Genomic DNA, 16,238 nt, shown 5'->3' on the forward strand with positions numbered 1-16,238 from the left:
AGTCACATAGAAGCGGTTCCCATCCTTCGTGGTTGATCTAAAGGGACCACATACATCGGTATGTATTAGGTCAATTAGCCCCTCACCCCCTTTCACAAGTATTCGTGAACGGTGACTTAGTCATCTTTCCAAGTAAACAAGACTCGCATGTGTCATCTTCCCTAAGGTCGAATGACTCCAACACTCCATCCTTTTGGAGTTGGGCTATGTGTTTCTTGTTGACATGTCCAAGACGACAATGCCACAAGGATTCTTTATCCATACTAGTGGAAGAATCAATATTCAAAACATCATTTCCTAAGTTATGAACAATCATAACAGTTTCATATATTCCATTACATGGTATAGCTTCAAAGTAAAAGACACCATTTAGATAAGCCAAAATAGAACCATTCTCATTATTAAAAGAAAATCTAAATCCTTGTCTATATAAACCATGAAATGAAATGATGTTTCTAGCCATTTCTGGCGAATAGCAACAATTGTTCAAATCTAAACATAAATTATTCCTAAGCACTAAAGAATACACTCCAATCTTGGTAACAGGCGACGATCTTCTGTTCCCCATGATTAGATTGATCCTTCCTTGCTCCACATCCTTACTTCTTCTTAGTCCCTGCACATTTGAACAAATGTTATAACCACACCCGGTGTCAAGAACCCAAGAAATAGCATGATTAGAATCGTTAGATTTAATTGTGTATATACCTGTGAAAGATGGCTTGATCTTTCCTTCTTTGATTGCTTGCAGGTATTCTGGGCAGCTTCTCTTCCAAGGTCCTATCTTGTGGCAGTGGTGGCACTCTGCCTCCTTCGGGTTAGGATAGGGCTTAGAGGGATCAACTTTGGTCCCACTAGAAGAGGCACCATCTCGGGGTTTAACCTTGTGATAGTTCTTTGATGAAGCCTTCCTCTTCTTTCCCTTTCCTTGACCAATTGCCAAGACAGGAGCAGCAGACGGATTGGGAGTAGGTGCAACAGACTTGTCTTTGAAGTTGCTCTCAGCGACTCTCAAAAGACCTTGGAGTTTGCTTAGGGTTACCTCCTCTTTGTTCATGTGGTAGGTCATCCTAAATTGGTTGTACATCGGAGGTAAAGAGTGAAGCACCATGTCGATCTCCAAGTCTTCCCCAAAGTCAACATTTAACTTGCGAAGGCGATCAACATACCTTTGCATCTTTTGTAGGTGCACGGTAAGAGATTCTCCATGACCCATCTTAGCGAAAATCATGTTAGTGAAAATCTCATAACGCTCTTGTCTCGCGTTTTGGTGGTATCTCTCCAATAAGTCTTGATGCATCTCGTATGGATACATGTCCTCGTAGGACTTTTGGAATTCGGAGTTCATGGTGGCAATCATGATGCAATGTACCTTCATTGCATCTCGCTCATGAGTCTCAAAAGCGGTGATTTCGGCCGGAGTAGCGATTTCGGGGTTGATTTTCTCAAGCTTTTCATTGAGGACATACTCCTTATCCTCATAGCGAGCGATGGTGCGAATGTATCTTATCCATTCGCTAAAGTTCGTTCCATCGAAGGTGACCTTTTGGCAAAGGCTCATCAACGTGAAAGAACTAGCATCAGCGTTGTTTTCGTTCGACATCTATAGAAAGGACAAAGATAGATTAGAATAAGAATCCATAATTATCACCCAATAAGAAAAATTAGGGTTAGGATCCAACAATAACATTTACATATTAGAAAAGGGATGCCGTAATCTAACATGAAAATAAATTAAAGGTAAGTGAATGACGATTCACTAATTCTCCATCACAAAAACCTAGACTATTAGTCCTAAGTGTATTGAGAATTCCTAGGTTCGGATGAGATTCATTGAAACTATTCAATGGCATGTTTAAATCTCGATATTCCCCTCTTGTTTGTGACTGGGATGCCGAGGATCACAAAGCGGGTGTGAATTACCATGCAAATTCACATGGTGCCTTCATTGTAACGATCACCTATTCGATGTGCCGGTAAACCACACACGCTCCATCGAACTATGATAAACAATGAATCACCCTTTGCCACCTTTGCTTAGAACCAATTAGTGAGCCGGTAAACCACACACGCTCCACTAACTTCTTAGCAAGGGTGCAAAGTGTAATTTCATGGGATTGCATCAATTCACTTTTCCTAAAGTAACTAAGATTGGGAAATTTTTTTAAAACGTGTAGTTACTTTGTATATCTTATTATACTTTTAATGAGAGGATAAGGTTGCCCTATCCTACCCATTCGGCTAACGACCCTCCACCAATCAAGCAAGCGGTGGGTGTGAGTGTACACCCATTAAGCGCCATTTTATAGGCGGCAACCTTATACCCACCTTATAGATCGTCTTCGTGAATGAGGCCTACTAACGGTAAGACTAGCATTTAGTTATACATATATATATATATATATATTTATATATATATATATATATATATATATATATATATATATATATATATTATTCTAGTAATATCATATTAGTATAAGGTTGTGTTTTAAACCTTTTAAAACGTAGGGTTTGAAATTTAAGTTGTTTAAATTAAAACCTTTTAATCACAAATAAAATTTCAAACTTGAGGGCAAGTTTTAAACATTTAAAACATGGAGGATCAAATAACAAATAACTCCAATTAACAATTAATATCCTAATTATCTTTATTTGATTTATCCAAGATTTCTTTTAAGATAATTATCAAAATAATTAATCATTTATCATATAAGGAAATTAAATATTTTATTAGATGATAAATATCTTTAATTAGATCAAGATTATAGTCATATATATCAAAAAATCAGATTAGGGTTGATCTAATATTATTAAGGTAAGTTTCCATAAGATAAACATGAAAATATCCCGGTTTTGCCTAATCCTGACGCCCGGACTCGCCGAGTACACAAAGGGACTCGCCGAGTCAGGCCTACTCGCCGAGTCCACTTTGGAACTCGCTGAGTCCATGACTCAGAAACCAAAAAATCGAATTTTGCAGGTTTGTTTCAGTTAATCAAGCAACAATTTGAAGAAAACCAAGTTAGGCTCTGATACCACTGATGGGTTTTAGCCATAAGAACTTTCCTATGTGCGCATGCAAAACCCTAATGCTTGGATCTAGGCTTTCTAATTAAACATGCTTTGAATTCAAGACTTCTAATGGCTAATTAGGTTAAATAACAACATTGAAACAGATCTAGAATCATAGCTTTGATTCCTTGTTGATCTTGTTGTCTTGGAGCTTCTAGAGTCACAAATGTCACTCCTCTAATGGCCTACAAACACCAATAGCAAGCAAGATGATTTAGGAGAGAGGAGAGGGGAGGAATTCGGCCAGAGTATCTCTACTTTAGATGGTGTGTCGAATTCCCTCACCCCTAGGATCTATTTATACTTGTAGACTCCTTAAGGATTACAGCTTTAACCCGAATTGGATAACTTAGACTTTAAGTTGATCCATATCCTTTTCTTGATAACCCTATGGACGATTTTGGCTTATCCAAGCCCTAGAAATCGTCCATCCTATCTAGGATAAGGATTTATAGTCTAAAGTTTAACTATCAAACAATTGACAGTTTATACCCTCTTATTTAATTAATCTCTTTAAGTCACCAAATTAATTCCAATTAATCTATGACTTATATTAATCAAATAACCATATATTATTCCTTATAATATTTACTCTCTTTTAAAAAATCATCCATCAAGTTGCTATGGTGAAGGCAACCCAAAAGGACCATGCACAACTGGATCAAATACTTGCCTAATATAGTTGCAGCCTTAGACAGTATTCCAACAGTTATATGTTCCGAATAAGCGATAAACCAGGAAAGAGTTATCGAAACAGTTAATTTATCGCTAAGAATAATTAAAGAAAGCCACTCGAATAAGGATTTCTACAAGGGATTTGGCTCGAGAATTGCTCCCATAGTATTTCATGAATTTATTACGACAATGGTTCGATGTTTGGGATATTAGGGTAAGTTTTAGGCATGCCGCATACCACAGTCACTCCCAAGCACATGTTGGTCGTGTCTCGAATGAATATAGTTGGCCAGGCTATATTGACCCTAGACAAGACTACATAACTGCCCAGGTTTAATCATAGCACACAACACCCAATTACTTATGTTCTGGTCTACTTGTGGTTACGGATGATGACGGTTCGGTATACTTGTATACTTTTGAAAATACTTGTAGTTTGAAGATACTTTTAATTATGAGCACTTAGGCCCTTTAGTGTTTATAGTTTTATACCATGTAAGGTTTGGTATACTTCATTCACTCTAAACAAGGGCTCTGATACCAATCTGTCACACCCCGAAAACCGAACGCGGAAATATTTCCGGGGTTGACTCTACGTTGAGTATCAAATCCAATGCACATAGTCAGTAAAGTAACACAACCATTATATTACATAAGAAAAAGTTTTACAGTTGTTTCAAAAGTAATGTTTGTACAGTTGTGATACATAGTATATATATGAACAAAAATGAAACGGGTCTTCATGTACTCCGTCTTCAAGCAAAAAGGATCTTCGGGTACCTGTTCTAATGCTGACCGGAGAACACAAGCGGTTTAAAAATCAGCATAATGCTGGTGAGTTCATAAGCGGTTTTTGTTTGTGAAAATGTTCAAGTACCCTTTATGTTTCCGAAATGTTACGCACACCAAGAAAATCCCATATTTTCTTAAAACTTGGTTGTTTTTTCACATATGTAAAGTATAGTATGTTTGTACACTGAAAACTTGTCTACTCATGTAAAAATGTATAGTTTGGTTATCCGACTTGTTAAACTGTTCTGTTTACCTATCATGTATTCCCAGGAAAGTCCCATACTTTCCTTATTGTATATTACCAAATGTAAAAGATGTAATGTTACTCAGTTTGTTACACTTTCTAGTTATGTAGGAGTTACCCAGGAAATTCCCATGCTTTCCTGAATGTTGGTTACCGTACGTGAAAGATGTAAAAGATGTATATTTGATTAGGTTCCATGATTTCCCCAGGAAAGTCCCATATTTTCCTGAACGTTGGTTACCGTATGTGAAAGATGTAAAAGATGTAAAAGATGTATAAAGTGGTTCATTATTACTATAAGTAAATCTCTGTTATCCTAATTGCGAGTTCCATAACCATACGATGGACTAAACTTGTGGCAATAAGTAGTCCACATACTTATGACTTTTGTCACCCTTGAACCATTTCGGTTCGGCTATAGCTAGCAGCCAGGCGTGGGGTAGTCAGCCCCGTATAGATCTATACACTCAAGTCATGCTCTCCAAATACCGGAGATTCTGGTTACGGGTGCAGTCCTCCACTCGCGTATCTCTATGGAGTGTTCACCGAGGACGTGTCTCCAATCATATAGGATTAACAAATTTACTAGTAATAATATGATAGTCCTCCACCCATGTATATATGTAGAGTGTTACCGAGGACAAAACAGTCTACAGTTATTATATTAAAATGTCTAATATCATGCTTTTAACTGATAAAATGTGGAAAGCCATTTGTGAAATATATGTAAAACATAACAGTTTAAAGACCCATTTCACAAATATATGTTACGTGATCTGTGTGTTCAAATGGTTATCAGTTGTAGTAATCAGTATTAAAAGCATATGGAATATGAAACACACATTTGAAAACATGTTTTGAGTCCAAGAAATTCCTTGTACTTTGCTTGTGTCCCCCCCCTGAAAACAGTGAAAACAGTGAAAAAGGGTAGGGGTATGATCTCACCACACTCGGGAATGCGACGGTTTTGGACACTAAACGTTGGTTCGGGGTTTGATTACTCGCGATGTACCCATGTAAAATGAAATAATGTCCATATATATTCAATTAGGGATACATTCACTAATTATATGGAACATTACACTCCGACGAGGTTAAACACCTCAAAACGAGCGTTTGGAGTGACCCGGGTGACATCTTCGGACGTGCAATGGCACTTGGGACTTGGGACTTGAGTGAACTCCCCAAGAGTAAACATTTAAGTGATTTTACAGCCATAAAACACATATATACATGAGTTTACGACCATAAACTCATGTTGGTGTCATTTGGAGGGTTTAATGGCTTGATTGGACTTGGGGATTGTTGGAATGGATTTTTAAAATGCCTTGGAATGGATTGAATGGAATTATATCACTTAAAAGGGATTTTACGGCCACACACTTGGAGTTTATGGCCGTAAACTCACCCATGGTCAAGAAAAATTTGTTTAAGGCACAAGAATCAATCATAAGTGATTGTAACTAATTTTCTAAGGCTTGGTACCAATTTTAGGCTTCAATTAACACCTTTATATGAGTTTACGGCCCAGATGCATACCCTCTGGCCGTAAACTCTAATATGGTTAAGAAAAATTAGTTTTTGATGCTTAAAACAATCACTTGTGATTCTAGGAATTTATCCAAGCCTTTGGGGTGGTTTAAGGGCATTTTTGGCATGTCTTTATGAGTTTACGGCCAGAGGATACGTGCTTAGGTCGTAAACTCCAATATGTAAGGTATTTGATGTGTTTAAGGTCCCCAAACTATTTTTAGATGGTTCTAGGATTTACCACAAGGCTATTGGTTGAGTTTCAAGGCATTTGGACATGTTTTAAGACACTTAATCCCCATTTAAGAGGAGTTTACGGCCCAAGAATGAGTCTTGGCCGTAAAGTCTTGGTTGTCTCCCAAAATTCATGTTTAATGTGTTCCAAGTCCAGATTTGCAAGTCTCAAGGTCATATCTAAGTCCCAACTATGATTTGGGAGGGTAAATTTGGCTTAAAAACCCCATTTTGAGGAGTTTACGGCCCAAGCTTGATCCTTGGCCGTAAACTCATGTTCTTGGTCCCAAAACTTAATTTAAACATCAATTTGAAGGCTAAAGAGGTTGGATAACAAGTTAGGGGAGTTACCTCTTTGATTTGGAGCCTTAAATCTTTGTTTTTGGACCCTTGATTATGGATGAGGAGAGAGGTTGGATATGTTTTATGAGAAAATGGCCAAAGGCTTCAAATGGAGTCTTAAAACACATTATATAGTGTCTAAGTTTTGGACACGGTGGAATTCTACCTGATACCGGCGTTAGACGAGGCTTTTGGTCATACCCGATTAGGTTGCCGTAACCCGATATGGTAAATTATAGAAATATTCTACGATCTAACTTCAGAAGATTATGCTATGATGGTGTCTAATCCCAAAAGGTTCATCAAGAAGAAATTTCCTACCAATCATAACCGAAATTGGCAGGGAAGCTACAGTTCTAAAAAGGTAAAGGAGGAGCGAAAGACAGAAGAACCACAGAAAGAGGCGAAGGTTGAAGCGGATTCTGGTGTCAGTTGTTACTACTGTGGAGGAAAGAATCATTATGCCAAAAATTTTGTTTTGAAGAAAATGACTGAGAAAGACAAGGAGAAAGATGAAGAGGCAATCCTTATGAAAAAGATGGAGGAGATTAAAAGGAAGAAAGCTGCTACTAATCCTTCTATGAATGCTCTTATTATACAGGGTTCGGTAGAGAATGACGAGTTCGGTGGAGTACAGGTGTGGTCGACCGACTCAGAAGATGATGAAGTGAGAAAGCCTTCTCATGGAAAAGCTTATGTCGCAAGAGGTGGTGAAAGCAGTGGAAAGTGTCTGATGGAGACTGACGTATCTCACATGAGAGGATATAATACAAATGGAGGACATGAAGACACCAAGGAGCAAGAGGACTTATGCTTTACAGGAAAACCTCTCAGTGCGCAGATTAGTGAACTTGATGAACTAATCAAGAAGGTACAATCTCTTTTTGTTTTGTTCAAAATTCTGTAGAAATCATAGGAAAAGGAATTAAACAACTTGAATTCAAGAATCTCAAATCTAGAGAGTTGTTCAACTCAAACAAGGGTCACAAATTCAAACCTGACTGACCGAATAAGCAGGGTGTCATCCAAGAGTGAGGAGCGAAGGATGTGGATTGAGTAGAAGGAGTTGGAGATCATTAAGATTAGAGATAAAACATTTATTTACAAAGAGACAATTTGAAATTGTTAACACAAAGGAATGTTTTTTGTTTAATCGCTAAAAGGATTTATGCTAATATTACTCAATTGCATCTGAATTGTGAAATATGGTAGAAGATACATCGCATGATTCTACCCTTCCTTGAGTTTAAGGAGGATGAAATCGATGCAGAAGCATACAACTGTGAGAGTGTTGTATCTTCCGATGATGTGAATCCTATTTATATGTATGGTCTGGAAAAAATAGAATCTTATATAAAGTCCAAAGACCATAAGGACATGCTTAAAGATCTTTTGGATGAAAATGTTAAGCTGAAAATCGAGACCGAAACCATACAAAAATTTGAGTCATTGAGTGCCAACTTAAGTTCGGAAAATAAAATCGACGATGAAAACGCATCTGAACTTAATGAGGATGATGATATAAGTGAAATTTCTGTACAGGATGAAGTCGACTGTTCAAAATTTGTCAAGAGCGAACCTACAAACCACAAAAGCCTAATTTCTGAAAATTTTGTAGAATTTGCTCGCTTTTTCAAATCTAAGTCCCCAATCCTTAAAGAAAAAGTTGTTGTGTTTCAAAAGGTTATAACTACTCCGAATCAGGTATATGAAGTCAAAGGAGTAACCGAACATCAAACTGCTGAACTCACTGCCATGGTGAATGAAGACAATGCAGATGGGATGATGAGTTTTTCTGGTCTGCTCCTATAGACAATGCAGACGAAACAGTTGGTCTGTCGGAGCGAACATCCTGGAAAACAAAAGGGAGATATGTACCTGAACCACTGAATAACCCTGCCAACTTTGACGTACCAAGTACAAGTGGCACAAAATAAATACCTGTAGAAGAAGTCATCTCCACAAACAGAACCTCATCTATGAAGAGTGAACCAACCGTCAAGAAGCTGAAACAAAAAGCTAATATCCATAGACAACCGGAACAGGTGAAAAATCAAAAGCAGCAAAGACACCTGAGATACAAAAAGAATCTCTCAGAGTGAAAGAAATTTTGGCTCTCACAAAATGCTCACTTTTCTTGTCTTAATAAATATTCAAAGTCAAGAAAAAAGACGTTCAGGCCACATTAAGAAAAGAACCGAAAGGAGAGGTTCGGTCCCGAGAGAAACAAGAACCGAATGGAAAGGTTCGGTCATGAGAACAACAAGAACCGAAAGGATAGGTTCAGTCCTACTTCGGCAAGTAGCTACTTAAGGTCTAGGTTCGGTCCCTCTAATGACCATAAACAAAAAGGTCATTTCGAACCACAAGTCAGGAAAAATTCCCATTCTAAATTCTCTTTTTCTAATTCTTCTCATTCTCAGTTCTCTTCTAAACCTAACTCTGTTCCCGCACAAAATTCAAAGTCGAAGATTTCTTCAGTCAAGGAAGACCGAAAGCAGAATAATGCCCAAACACCAGAATCTGAAACCAAAACGTCTGTAGCTAATTCTAACAAAATCAAAGTGTTTAGTATTAAGAGAAAAGATGAAACAACCTTAGTAAAATGAACATATCTTGTTGATGTTTCTATTACTATTCATGTTCCTGTGAAATGCTCACGTGAACCAAAGAAATTTTGGGTTCCTAAATCTGCTTAATTTTTGCAGGTTATTAGTGACGAGCAGTTTGACGAAGAATGGTACGTTGACAGTGGCTGCTCACGTCACATGACGGGAAGAAAGGAAGAGCTAAGGGAGTTTCGATCTCTTCAAAATGGTGGCAATGTCAAGTTCGGTAACAACTCCTACGATACGATAAAGGGTTATGGGATGATAACCAATGGTGACTTTACAATAAGAAAGGTGGCGTACGTTGAAGGGTTGAAGCATAATCTCATCAGTTTTTCTCAACTAGTAGGAGGTACCAGTCTTAAAGTTTCTTTCGATAACGAAGGTTCAGAGATTATAGAGAAGAAATCCAACAGGATCATCCTCAAATCAAACCAAAAAGGAGAAAAGTTTCCTCTAAATCTAAAACCAAGCAAAGGAAATCTAGCTATATGTCTTTTGTCGAAAGCCATCCTGATGACAGCTAGTTGTAGCACCGAAGGCTCTGACACCTCAACTTCAAAGGCATCAACAAGCTTGTCACTGGAGGTCATGTTCGGGGTCTTCCATTACTCAAGTTTGATCGAGAACACTTGTACGCTGCATGCGAAATGGGGAAACAAAGTCGTCAACGTCACCCATCAATTATAAACACAAAAGTTGTTGAAACACTTGAGTTGCTTCACATCGACTTGTGTGGTCTATCATCAATCGAAAGCATTGGTGGTAGCAAGTTTATTCTTGTTATTGTTGATGATTTCTCACGTTTTACATGGGTGTTCTTTCTGAAGAACAAATTTGAGATCACATCTAAGCTAAAGACGTTTATCAAGCAGGTTGAAGTGCAACTGAGAAAAGTCGTTCGAAACATTAGGAGCGATAATGGATTGGAGTTCAAGAACAAAGAATTTGAAGACTTTTTGGCAGAAAAAGGAACCAGTCACAACTTCTCAGCCCATTACACGCCTCAACGAAACGGTATTGTCGAAAGGCGAAACCAATCCTTGTGTGAGGCGGCCCGAACTATGCTAAGTTTTTCTTCTCTTCCCTTATATTTCTGGGTTGATGCCATTGCTACAACATGCTTTAAGAAGAGCAGGTCTTATCTCACTCCCTATGAGATCATCAATAACAGGAAGTCGAACGTAAAATTCTTTCATGTGTTCGGTTCACGATGCTTCATCTTCAACTCCAAAGAATATCGCAACAAGTTTGATGTTAAAGCAGGTGAAGGAATTTTTCTGGGATATTCTCTCGCTTCAAAAGCATATCGGGTTTTATAAAAGCATTCTAGAAAGATTGAAGAAACCTATTATGTGACTTTTGATGACAGCTACGTCAAGAAGCTAAAGACTACTGAAGAAGCAATTGGAGAGATTTTCTCTCAAGCTGGTCTAGTCATAGCCACGATTGCCAATTTATTTGATCAGTTTGTGGACTTATTCGATGAACCGGAGAAAGCCACCTTCTCGGAAGCCAAAGAGGCAGACAACAAAATAGGTGACGGAGAGCATGTTCCGAACGAACCTTCTAAACACGGCACTTCAGTTGAGGGGGAGAATTCATTCTCCTCAAATCAAACGAACACACACTTTCAGGGGGAGACCTCTATCCCTATAGCACCCGAAGGTACTGTAGTATCCGAAGGTCCTACATCACCCGAAGGTCATGTAACACCCGAAGGTACTGTAGCACCCGAAGGTCCTAAATCACCCGAAGGTCCTGCATCACCTGAAGGTCAAGTAGCACCCGAAAGTCCAGAAGCACCAGAAAGTCCAGCTACACCTGAGAATTCTGTTTCATCATCAATCGAGGGGGAGAATTCAGATATGTTCTATGATGACGATAGTCAATTTGAAATGGAAGAAATGATCAACCTCGAATTGGATCCATCCTATGATCCAAACTATCCTCCCCTCATTAAATTGACCAAAGATCATCCTATATCTCAGATAGTGGGTAATATATCTGAAAAGGTCCTGACCCAATCTCAAGTGAACACAAAGCAAGCCTCTCTATTCTCCAAAGTAGAGTTATGCATGTATAATTCTTTCGTGTCCAAAGTTGATCCGAAGACAGTCAATACGGCTCTGGATCATTCTGATTGGCTTCAAGCTATGCAAGATGAACTCAATGAGTTTGAACGCAACAAGGTTTGGTGCCTTATCCCAACACCTAAAGATGCCTCAGTCGTTGGTCTCAAATGGGTATTCAGAAACAAAATGGACAAGGAAGGTAATGTGATTCGAAATAAAGCTCGTCTCGTGGTGAAAGGATACTACCAGGAAGAAGTAATTGATTACGAGGAAACTTTTGCTCCGGTAGCAAGGCTGGAATCTGTTAGAATATTTCTCGCCTACGCTGCACACAAGAACTTCGAGGTCTACCAAATGGATGTAAAATACGCCTTTTTGAATGGAGAACTAGAAGAAACGGTTTACGTGGAGCAACCTCCTGGTTTTGTAAACGAAAAGCATCCTAATCACTGTTATATCTTGGATAAAGCAGTTTATGGTCTGAAGCAAGCTCCTAGGGCATGGTATGAAACTTTAACTAAATTTTTAAAGATGTCTAAATTCAAACAAGGCTTGGTTGACCCAACCTTCTTTCGTAAAAAGGAAGGTAACCACCTTATGATCGTTCAAATCTATGTCGATGATATCATCTTCAGCTCAACAAATCCTAGCTTAACAGATGAATTCAGAAAGCTGATGGAGACTAAATTTGAAATGAGCGCAATGGGTCCGATTAACTTTTTCCTTGGTTTAAACATTAGACAGGGACCCGAAGGTATCTTTATCAATCAGGAAGCATACACCAAGACTCTTCTTGCTAAATTCGGCATGGTGGGAGATTCAAAAGTCAAAGTTCCAATGGCGTTTGGCACCAAGCTCACACCATCCTTGGATAAACAGGCAGCCAATATAACTTTATACCGCCAGATGATTGGATCCTTGATGTACCTCACAGCTAGTAGGCCCGATATAATGTTTTCTGTGTGTTATTGTGCCAGGTTTCAAGAGAATCCTCGTGAACCACATATGCTAGCAGTGAAGAATATACGCCGGTATTTGAAGCGAACCTCCTCTCTCGGCCTCTGGTATCCATAAAACTCAGGTTTATTTGTTCAAGCCTACTCAGATGCAGACCTTGGAGGATGTGGTTTAGACAGGAAAAGCATTACAGGAGGATGTCAATTCCTCGATGGGAAGTTGGTGAGCTGGCAATCTAAGAAACAAACATGTGTTTCACTGTCTACAGCCGAAGCAGAATACATTGCAGCCGCCTCTTGCACATCTCAAGTGATTTGGATCTAAAGCCAACTCCGGGACTATGGACTCAATATGAAAAAGATCCCACTATATTGTGACTCAGAAAGTGCAATTAGGATCTGTCATAATCCAGTGCAACATTCCAAAACCAAACACATTGAACTAAGGTATCACGTTATTAAAGATCATGTTGAAGACAAAAACGTAGAGATTCATTTTGTAAGCACTACTAATCTACTGGCTGACATCTTCACCAAAGCTCTCCCTGAAGCAAGTTTCTATAAAATTCTACAAGGGATAGGTATGATGGAATCGGAGTCAGTACCAAAAACTACTTCCTAAAACTAAAAGTTAGAAGCGAAATGAACCGAACACTCGGTCTATTTCGAGTTCGGTTCACATGGGAACCGAAATGAACCGAACGCTCGGTCTTTTTTGGGTTCGGTCCCATTCTCTTGTCTTCGCTTATCACTTAAAGGTAGTTTCGTTGGTTTTGTATCCTTTCTTTTCAATTTCATTTCTCTTATTTTCCAAATCTTCTTTTTTTTTTTTTCAAATTCATGTTTTTTAACCCAAATAAACCGAACGCTCGGGTTCGGTTCCAAATTTTTTTTTTGTGTGTTTGTGTTTTTTTCTTTCTTTAAATAAAAAAAATCCTATTTTTTTGTGTGTTTATTTTATTATTTGTTTTCATTAAGGTTCATGTGTGGGTATTTATGGGGAAATTCTGGTTCTTACTTTATTATTAGTTAAGTGTCCCTAGAAGCATGCTGTTGTATGTGTCCAAAGCCTCACTTGATTCTGAATAATAGCCTTACTAACTTGGTACATACAAACCTTGTCTTCCCAATTAGGCTTTAATATTTATTCTAATCATGAGCTACATTACTCTCTTCTCACATGAGATAAGAGTTATCTGCATGGTCCTTATTTTAACAGCAGAGGTACTTTGGTTTCTTTACACTATCTCCACTACTTTTCTCCATCCTACTCGCTTCATATACGTAACCCTTGAGACTCTCAGAAATTACCACTGAGGTTTATGGTTATACAATTTCTGTGTTCATGATCTTAGCTTCATGCCCCTACGTGCTAAGTGAAACCCACAATTCAATACCTACAATGAATTGATGGTAAATCATTACATTTGTATTTGCATCATGAAATCTATTTCTTCTGTGTGATTCTTATGAAATTGCTACTAACCATGACATTTCTTCCCATAGAATCCCGTTTTAATATTTTGAGATTTCACAACCAAACATGTTCAACAAGTCACGACAAAAACAATCCCAACCTACTTGTTCAACAGACCACATTGGTCTCACAAGTACTTCGTTTGGTTTCGGTCTTATGTCAAGGTCCAGAATTCTAAACTGAAGCGAAAAGCCACCCATATTATCCTACTTAAAAGAAACCTTTCAACACTTCTCAATAAGTATCTGATCGTAATTCAACAGGAAACCAAGCAAACACTTTAAGGTCTCTCTTGACCTTGAAGAAAGAGATTCATGCCCGGGATCCATTGTTTCGTGTCTATATTGACCTTACAAATTCCCACATAGATATAGCTTTATCTTTGACACTCTATGAACGAAAATATTTGATTTTCCAAAAGTCTGGTTCGGTTCTTTACCAGCTGCTTTCACTTATGCAGCTTTGGTTATTAATCAGGTACTCAACAAGGACTCGCTGTGATTCTTATCAGTCCTTACCTCTTTTTATTGATGACAGTTATTTAATAGATAAGGTGCTGACTCAGCCGACAGAGTAACGGCTTAAATAGTGATTTGACGGGCATGTGTGCAAAAAGAAAACATTATTCTCTCTCATGCGTAATCATCGGGGATGCTAACTGTCAACTTTCAATCACATCAAGCGCTGTTCCGAGTTCTGAGAAGATTTGGGGGCGAATTTTTCTCTCTCATCCATAACCGATATAAAGGGTTCAACCCCAACTATTTCTAATCTTCATCGCACTCCACAAACCACACAGAGATTTTTCTCCTACTGTTACTCTTCTTCTTTGAAGCATTCAACAATGGCAGATTCCTCTTCCGTCCATGAAACTTCTTCCCGCTCAACCATTCTTCCCATCCGACCACAACAAAGCCTTGTCATAGATCTCAACCCAATATCCTATGATGCGTTTATGTATACGATACTGGAGTGTCTCAAATACTCTCCACTAATTCTTGCACTATCTAAGGTTGAAATCGTACCGATGGAATGTCTTTCACAAGTTTTCTCCACCGCCTACTACGACAAATCAGTTGATCGGATCTACTTCGACATTCTTGACAACAAATCTTCTATCTCCAAGCAGCGCTTCTGTTGGCTTCTAGGGTTTGAACCTGATGAATCGAGGGTTAACCCTGAAATATCTTATGCCAGGTTTTGGACGATCGTTACCAAATGGGCCACGGACAAATATCATGTCCCTAAAGTGGCCAACTCTCCTCTCTCCTCAATTGGTGTGTTTCATACCACCAAGATTATTATGAATGATTCCTCCAAATTTATTTTTGTTGGATCAATTCCAGAGTCCATGTCCAGTAGTGTATCCAAGGAGAGTAGGATCTTCAAAACTTACAAGGAGTTTCCTCCTTCGGGTCCAAGAAAGTTGACACCTGAGATGATTCAGTCGATTAATGACGCAGACAAACTGACCACAAGGGGGAAGAAACCAGAGAAGGGGAAAATCAAGAAGGTTGCAAAAGGAGCGAAAGGTCCTACCCCTAAGAAGCGAAAGTTGTCAAAAGCGGCCCTATCTCCTCCACCGAAGAAGAAGAAAACACAACCGAAGCGAAAATTAGTTCTCGCCTCTTCGAGTGATTCAGACGCTAAAAGTTCAGACTTTGAAGAGTCGATCCTAGGAGACTCTCCTCCCTTTTCTCCCATTCATGAGGTACCTATTGTCACTGAACCTATATCTTATACACCTATTACTATATGTATTTCCATTCCCACCATAACCTCCTCTATTTCTATTCCCCCCATAACTACCTCTACTTACATTCCACCCACTTCTATTCCTATACCACCACCCATTTTCTCTAAAGCCACTACAACAACCATTGGAGTTTGAACCAACGTATCTGATACGGGGGCACATACTTCAGCACCTGAACATACACCGACACCCGAACCTACTTTAGTACCCAAACCTACTCCCACTACCGAACCATCCACTACACCCTTATCTCCCACTCACCCAGCTGAAACCGAAACCTTTCTAGGAGGGGAATATATGACCTTCGATTCCATCTACTACAACCCCTACCAGGTTCAAAGTGATGATGATGATGATGCTCCTGTCACCAAAAAGCACATCAAGGAACTCCACGAGAAGATTGATAATCTGGTTGCTTCCTCCTCTACCTCAAAATCTCATATCTCGGAGGCCGCCATTAAGGGGATGGTGGA

Source organism: Lactuca saligna, chromosome 1 (assembly GCF_052625555.1).
Source record: "Lactuca saligna cultivar CGN05327 chromosome 1, ASM5262555v1, whole genome shotgun sequence".
Taxonomy (NCBI): domain Eukaryota; kingdom Viridiplantae; phylum Streptophyta; class Magnoliopsida; order Asterales; family Asteraceae; genus Lactuca; species Lactuca saligna.